Genomic DNA, 8,442 nt, shown 5'->3' on the forward strand with positions numbered 1-8,442 from the left:
CCCCTACTTGAATCACATCATATGATTAGTAGATTTAGGGGTAATGAGCTTAAAATGAAATATCTTTTGATAGATTTGTTTGTGTAGATACCATGTACTTATTCTTGTTTGATTCTCATGTATCTATACGTTCTACTCTAAGTGCACACACTATGATTTAGATCTTATTGCACTTAGTATTCATCCACATTCATGCCACTATAGAATTTAATGTGAAAACCATAATTTGATCCTAATAGAATATACAACCACATCACTTGCCCATGTGTTCAAATTAAATCTACAAGTATATCCTTAGCATTTGAACCCATATTGGTAGTTGCTAGTAATTACATTAAATGATCACATCTTTCTAGCAAAACCAAAGGAAACCCATAGGTTTAAGACTTGAACCTAAATGGTTTTAAAATCCTTGGTCTCTTCCCAAAATTCATAAAAGGATATAATTTGTAAGGAAGTTGAAAATATGCCTAGATTCAATGTATCACTTGAGATGAAAATATCATAGGAATCTAGAATCATATTTGGGCATTTACTCACTTGAGTAAAATTAAAATTCACTATGGTGATTGTGTACACTAGATTATGATGGGAACATATATCTCCCACACATCTTGGTTTTCAATGGGCTTATGCACTATGTGCTTAATGCCTTATCTTTACATTTGTGGTATGTGAATGTAGGAAGAAGATGTTTGGACCATGTACCTTATGTATCATGATCATTGTGTCCAAACATGGTAGACTATCCATGGAAGCTTTGATATAGATCATATCTTCCTCATGATTACCCATAGTGGTATACTCTCACTCATGAGCCATGGATGTCTCTCTTAGACATGGTTCTTTAATGTCCATTCTTCTATGTCTAAGTTCTATAGAATCAAGTCAAATTGGAATTCTTATATATATATATTCTATAGATACCACCCCTTGGTTGATTATATCTACATGTATGAGATGTCAAACTTTAACTTAAAAGTCACTCAATTGGTGCCCTTAGCCTTCTTAGATTCTAAGAGGGAGATGGTACACTCACCGTAATTAAAATATCTAACAAATTGGCATTGTGCCAACCTCTCAAACATGAATAGGTATACATTTACATGTGATCTCCCTGGCTAGTTATATATGTTGCATACTTAGGGAAGTAAAAATTAAATTTGAAAAATATTATATCACATTTAGGGGGAGCATGAGCCAAAGATTGAACATCTTTTGTACTATGCTTGTTTATCATGATGAGCTAGACTATGACTATCATTTTATCATGATAAACCAACACTTGGAGAGTAAAGTGTCTTCGTAGCCCAAGGGTTGATCTAAAATCATTCATTTGAAGATCCTTAGAGTCTATGTTAGGACTACCCTTTGGATTCATGCATTGCATGACTCTCTTTCAAAGGGGGAGCTTAAAGGTCAAGATTTGTCCTTAGTGGCTTATCATATGATACTCAATGTATATATCATTTGGATTATGATAAGTACACCCATTAGGAGCCATGATTGCTCCATATGTGGTTAGTTCGGGCTTGTCTTATGCTCCTAAATTGGTATCATCTAGCATGTGACTGTTTTAAGACAAAAAGCCCATAGCCTAGGACTTAAAGTCATATCTTTTAGGCTTTTAGACTTATCTTGGATGATCTAGATTGGTATCATCTATTCCAAGAATAAGTTTTGATGGCCAAGCATTCAATTGTCATATCTTTGGCCTATTGTGTAATGTCATACCTTGTTTTTATATAAGGCAAATGACAAATACAAAGGGGAGAGATTACCTTTGCTATATTCATGTTTAAAATGACTATAATGACTTGCTTATATAGTTCATTTTTTCATTCCCCACCTATATGTGCTTATATGTTCATACTTTAACAAAAAAAACAAAAAAAAACAAAAAAAAAACAAAAAAAAGGCTTAAATGTTCATCTTTTTGAATTTTGTGCTCAATCTTGAATATCTTTCTTGTTTCCCATTCATAGGAGAAAATTATACTTTGTAATCTTAATCTCTATGAATTTGATTGCTTATCATGTGTACTTTCACTTGAAAATTTGTATTTTCATGATAAGTTTCACTGTCATGCCATATATCCTAATAGTTAGCCATATTAGGATCAAATGTCCATTTCTATGCATGACAATTTAAGAATATATTTTTAACTTGAAATATATATATTCTTGCTTATCATGATGAGTCTATACTTACACATCACCTCATGATAAGATTCTAATAGGAATTTTAAAAACAAAAGGGGGCTTATCATGCTAAGTCTAAAACTTGCTTAATTTCTTTCATGATAAGTAAAATATAAGCTTTAACTTGCTAATCTATTACTATATTATGGGTCATAGGGTAGATTTATATTGGAATTATATATATACTAAGATATACCCTAAAAAGTTGTGCTAAATTTGGAATGTCTCTTTGTTTTTCCAACATAGGCTTGATTTGTTTTGTGTCATTCCTTTCCTATGTTGATTATCTCTTATCATGCCATATATACATTAATTTAATTGGTAAATCATGACAAGAAACTAGGGGGAGCATCATATTCTCATTGTATATCTTGATGCTTTATGTATTGTGCTTAACTGCTTAATTCTTCCTTTTTCCTTATGCCAAAAGGGGGAGAATTTGTATAATTGATTAGATCCATTATCATATGCATTCTTGTATTATACTTTGTTGAATATATCTCATGCATATGTTGAGGGGGAGTAGTCATGATTAAATTGTCCATCTAATCCTCATAAGAGGTTCCTCCCACCTATCTAATCAATTTGGTTTGTCATCATCAAAAAGGGGGAGATTGTAAGCCCAAGGGTTCCCCAAGGGTTCCCCATGGGTTCATTCAATCACCTTGTTTTGATGATTAACAAACACAAATTGATTAGTCGTTTATGGACTGATCAGTTGCCTTGAGTGTTGTGTCTTAGACAGGAACTTGACATGTCATATCGTCATTACACAATGCAACACAACACATGCTTGAGGATCAACATGCAAAGGAGCTTGAACACATTGGTGGCATCATCCTTGGAAGATGTTAAAGCAAGGAGCTCAAGTGAAGATCCCACAAGCAATCCAAGAACCACATTGAAGATCAAATGAAGATTGGCTCAAGAGTTCATTCAAGAGAGTGTTCAAAAGGGTAGTATGTATCACCTTTCTCTCTTGTGTTTTCTCTTGATCAAGGCACATCTTAAAACCCCTAAAATATGTTTTTCAAAGAGACTAACACACCCTTTAAGGACTTAAATGGATAAGTGAATGGCCATGGTGGTGTACCAACATGTTGGGACCCATATGGCATTCAACACAAGAATGAACAAAACAGAGTTCCGAAGCAACAATCTGGACCAGCAACTAAATCCTATCAAAACTTATTTAAAACATTTTCAAATATTTTTGAAAATATTTTTAACAGATAGCTCTCATTTTTCTCATATCCGTAGAGTATAGGAACGTCAAAATCCGACGAGAAATGAGGGAGATATGAATTTTACAAGTTCGACACTGTTTGCTGGAAACCAGTCTCGGAACTCCGAGAATTATTCTCGGAGCTCCGAGCTCGGAACTCCGAGAACATTCTCGGAGCTCCGAGAAATGCACCAGATTCTAAATTTAAAGGCTCTGTTTGAATTCTCGGAACTCCGAGATTTGCTCGGAACTCCGAGAATTTCGCTCGGAACTCCGAGAATTTTTCTCGGAACTCCGAGAAATGTTTTTCTTCAAAAAAATATAGCCGTTGGGGTGCAACGGCTAGTTGATTTTTTGACCCAGTTTTGACTGTTTTACCCCCCAAACGGTCACATGGAGTTGGGACTTTATATATACCCATTCAAGGGTCCAAAACACTAGAGGAACATTGTCCAACTTCAACAAACCATAGAAAATCACTTGTGAACTATTTTTGGGTTAAATTCTCTCACCAACCAAACTCTTTGTGCCTTGATTTGAGAAAATCTTTTGAGATTGGTTTAGGCTTAAACTTGTTTATTCTTGAGAGCATCTTTGGAGCTTCAACTTGCATTGTAGCCTACATAGAGGCAAAGCTTTTATCTTCTTCTTTATTCTATCGGTGGCAAGGGCATCCGTGTTTAATTCCCTTGGGAGAAAGCGCTTAGAACTCGGCGGAGAAGGAGAGTCATTGTAAAGGTGGAAGGGCATCCTTATCTAATTCCCTTGGAGTGTAAAAGCCTCGAAGCCGGGCGTCGTGGAGGTCTCAATAGTGGAAATCCTCAAGTGCGACCTTGAGTAGAGTGGAGTAGGCCGTTTGCCGAACCACTATAAATCTTTGTGTCACTTGTGTTGGTATTTCTCTATCTTTCTCTCCCTCTCACTTTCTTATTTATTTGTGCTTGCATTCTTACATATTTGGAATTGAGTGAGTAGTTAGCATTTTGGTTTTGATTGAATATTGGTACCTTGCTAACTAGGCTATAAATCACCTAATTAAGTTTGCTAATCAACAAGGGTTTTTTAACTTATATTAATTTGTAATATTGTTTAAGTTCAACTATTTCAAACTTAATTAAACAAGGGATAAGTCTTGGGTGAAATTTTAGTAAAAGTTTTCAAAAGGTAAAAGTTTTATAAACATCCTATTCACCCCCCCTCTAGGTTGCCAAACCAAGTCACTACTTGGATTTCAGAGCCCTTGCATAAACAGCCGCAAAAGGGCTGTTGATTGGATAGACATCATCAAATGTAACTGATTTTACTTTTTCAACCAATTTTAAATTGTAACTGAAAATGAGGTGGATCCAATGAAAGGCCCTTCCGCGGCTCTTTATGCAAGGGCTCCCTTGTATCTATCATTGCTCTCTTTTTATATAGATAATTTTTCTCATCTCTAGGAGATTTTATAGCTATAATGAAGATTACAACTATAAAGGACATTCGGTACTTAAAGAGAAATTTACATTTATAATCAAAATCCCTTTTACTCCTTTTTTGAGTCTAGCATTCCCTCTTATAAGATACTTAGTAGCGATTCGCTAGGGAATTTAGTGGAAAGACATTTTGCAGATGACTTTTGCACAAGAGAGCAGCCACATTTGATGAATTAAATGAATAAGACAATATCTGTTGAACAGTGAGCCTGTGTGGCTGTTCTCTATATGCAAAAGTGAGCCGAGAAATGGCTTTCCCCAAAATTCCCTAGCCTTAAAGAAACTTACAAATATGCAGAGGAGCTCCCTTTGTCTCGTTCTCAGCCTTTCTTTTTTGGAACCTGAGGTTCCCTACAGCAGGTAAAAACCAGTCCAAAGACAAGGACTTGCCACCCCTTTTCCTCAGACGCATCCTCTTTATCTATACAGAGAAACTTTCCTACCTCATGAATTAAAAGAAAACTTTCCTTCTTCATGACAACTCTCCCTCCCACATCCAAAACGTCCCAACTCCCAAGAGGTGAAAACCCTCCTTTCCCTTTTCGTCCTCCTCCCCTCAAAAGAAGACTTTCATGTTTCGTTTTTCATGGAGACTATAATGGCCCAAATCTTTTGAGATGAGCTCCCTCCCTCCTCCCCTAAAATCAGTAGAGATGGGGGCCAACCTCTACGTGTATGGAATAAATGCTGGTGTGTAATTAATGGTGTTTATGGGTATCTGTGTGCTTATCTTGAATGTAATTAACCAACGTTGTTCAAAGTTCAAACGAACCCTACTGGATCTTTCCTTCCTAATATTTGGCCACTTTTGTCTAGCTTAGGTGATCTTTACCAGATGCGAATCCAAGGATAAGAACTCTAATTTTTCAAAATGTCTTTAGCCTCATTTGAATTTCTCAATAAAAAGACAAGGCACTTGTTGTTACCCTAATCATGAATGATATTCTTGAATACAAGCTACAAATATTTCCTTAATTTTGAAAGAAAAGTTTTAGCTGACTGAGACTGCTATAGGAACATTTTTATGAAATGCCGAGGTCTATCAGTTTAAAGGGTTCTTGATTGTGACATGCGCTTGTAAATGTCTACTAATTTGTAAAACATATCAAAACAATGTTTCTAATGCAATAAATTCTATTAACCAAAAATTAATTTTTTCTTAGAGAGCTGCTACCAAGAATTCCCTTCTCTAAGAAAAAGACAAAACCCTTGATTGTGACATGCCCTTGTAAATGTCTCACTTTTTTCCTATATATATGTTCATCCCTTCTCTTTCATTTTAACTTCATCTCATTTGATTTGTGTGTGTGTGTGTCTGAGAGAGAGAGAGAGAGAGAGAGAGAGAGAGAGAGAGAGAGAGAGAGAGAGAGAGAGAGAGAGAGAGAGAGAGAGAGAGAGATGGGGCGTCATCCTCAACGTGTGGTAAGAATGAACGTTTCATCGGCTTTGCAAAAGGCTAAGCAAATTCGACTTAGTGGGACATCTTCGCTCGAAAACTTTGAAATGTATGTTGCAGAAATACATAAGTACGTTGGGGACGAGAAAGCTGTCCTTTTACAAAATCTCCAATTTGTGGTTGAAAGGTCTGTAGAAGCTTCTGAGGCCACGACGATTTCTGCTCGCTGTGCACAAGCGGGTTTTTCTGTCTCCGTCCAGCAGTAGTAGGATATGCTTTCTTAAAATAAATGTTGGTGTGTCTTATAGGACTATGGTTTGGTTTTCTTAAGTAGTTGTTATAGACTATGGTTTGGTTTTTGGTGTGGCTTCTTTTTGTTTAGGATCGCTTAACATAAAATAAATGTTGGCGTGTGACTTTATGGTCGTTTTATATAAAATGAATGTTGGTGTGTTTTCAATGGTTTTTTAATATTGCTCGTTTTGTACTCATTTGCGCATTTAATTTTCCCGCTGTTCTTATATGATATTTCTCAAATAACTACCAGTTGCATAAGGTGGAAGCTTTTTTCAATGATCCCAACCATTTCTCTGTTACACCCTGCAATGGATGGACCATGCATCAAAATCCATCTCCATTAGAGAGGCCATGCTCAAAATGCATACCAGCAGAGGATTCTAATCCTCCAATTTGTGGCCATTAAATGGATGTGAGAAACAAAGAAGCAGCACACTATTGGAAGGCTAGAATCTTCCAATTGGAGCGGATTTTGGTGCATAGCCTAATGGATAAATGGTATTGCTAGTTGAACACGTGGGTCCACTTTAACATGGCCGTTGGTTAAAATCGTCCACTTATGTTAGCAAAAGTTTATTAAATTAAATCGATAGGATTGTCAAGTCTGAAACTTTTGCTCTGGTTTTCCAACCTTAGTAGGGACCCGCTATATGTACCTTTTAGATCACTTGGTGCAACCTGCTTGTGGAGGTTACTTCTGAAAGGGACTCATTGCTAAAAAATATTAAAGATTTCTAAAAAATAAAAAGTTTCTAAATAGCTACTTATAGTATGATACATGAACGGAAATGATATCAGCATCCCTATCTCATTAGCGAATATTGTAATTTCTTTGATATTTTTCAGTAACTCATCTTGTCTTTTAGTATTTAAAGAGCTGTCAAAAGGTTATTAAAGTCCCCAAAAAGCTCTCAAACCGCAATTGAAAAAAGAAAAGACTAGCTGGGTCTGTGCAATTATTAATACGTGTGTAGGGAATTAACCGCGTAGACCCCACGCCTAAAAGCTACCTGTTAGAGGGAGGGTGCACATTCCCTTGTAACCCAGCCCCTTCCCCATTACTTTACCGATGTGGGACTATTTGCTTTTGCGTGGAACTCCAACAATCTCCCCCGCCACGCGGAAGCAACGTTGACCATCTCGCCCCTTCACGCAGGAGCAACGTTGGAACCACGAGATCTTCTCCGAGGGAATTCCACCGTCCTCAGAGGCACACCGGAGTTACTGAGATCTTCCGGGGAGTTACCACACCCCAGCTCTGATACCATTTGTAGGGAATTAACCAGGTAGAACTCACCCCTGAAAGCTAGCTGTTAGAAGGACGGTGCCCATTCCCTTATAACCCAGCCCCTTCCCCATCACTTTACCGATGTGGGACTATTTGCTTTTGCATGGAACTCCAACAACATGGTTGTGCTGATATCATTTCCCTATCTGTTCTAGTGAGGGTAAATATGGGTGAAACATTTGTTTTTTCCCCTGTACAAAGTGTGAAGGTGTTCAAATAATCAAAATATAAGCAACTTTCCTCGTAAGTTGTTTCTGAGTTGCCATGTATTTATCCTGAAAGAGACGAAATGGCTAATTCGAAGTCGTGTTGAGTGGAAGTTGGAGAAGTTGGGTGAAAATAACCAAAATACGCCTAAGTCATTGAAAATGACTAAAATACCATTATGACATAAAAATGATCAAAATACCACTATATAGGGTAAAACTCACTAGAATGCCTCCGAGTCATAGAAAGTGACTAAAATACCCTATGACATAAAAATTCATCAAAATCTACCGTATTGGGTAAAATTGACTGGAATACTCCTGCATCACTGAAATGAACGAAATACCCCTATA

The sequence above is a fragment of the Tasmannia lanceolata genome, unplaced genomic scaffold (assembly GCF_043159265.1).
Source record: "Tasmannia lanceolata isolate RefF3 unplaced genomic scaffold, GAP_Taslan_0.1 ptg000002l, whole genome shotgun sequence".
Taxonomy (NCBI): Eukaryota; Viridiplantae; Streptophyta; class Magnoliopsida; order Canellales; family Winteraceae; genus Tasmannia; species Tasmannia lanceolata.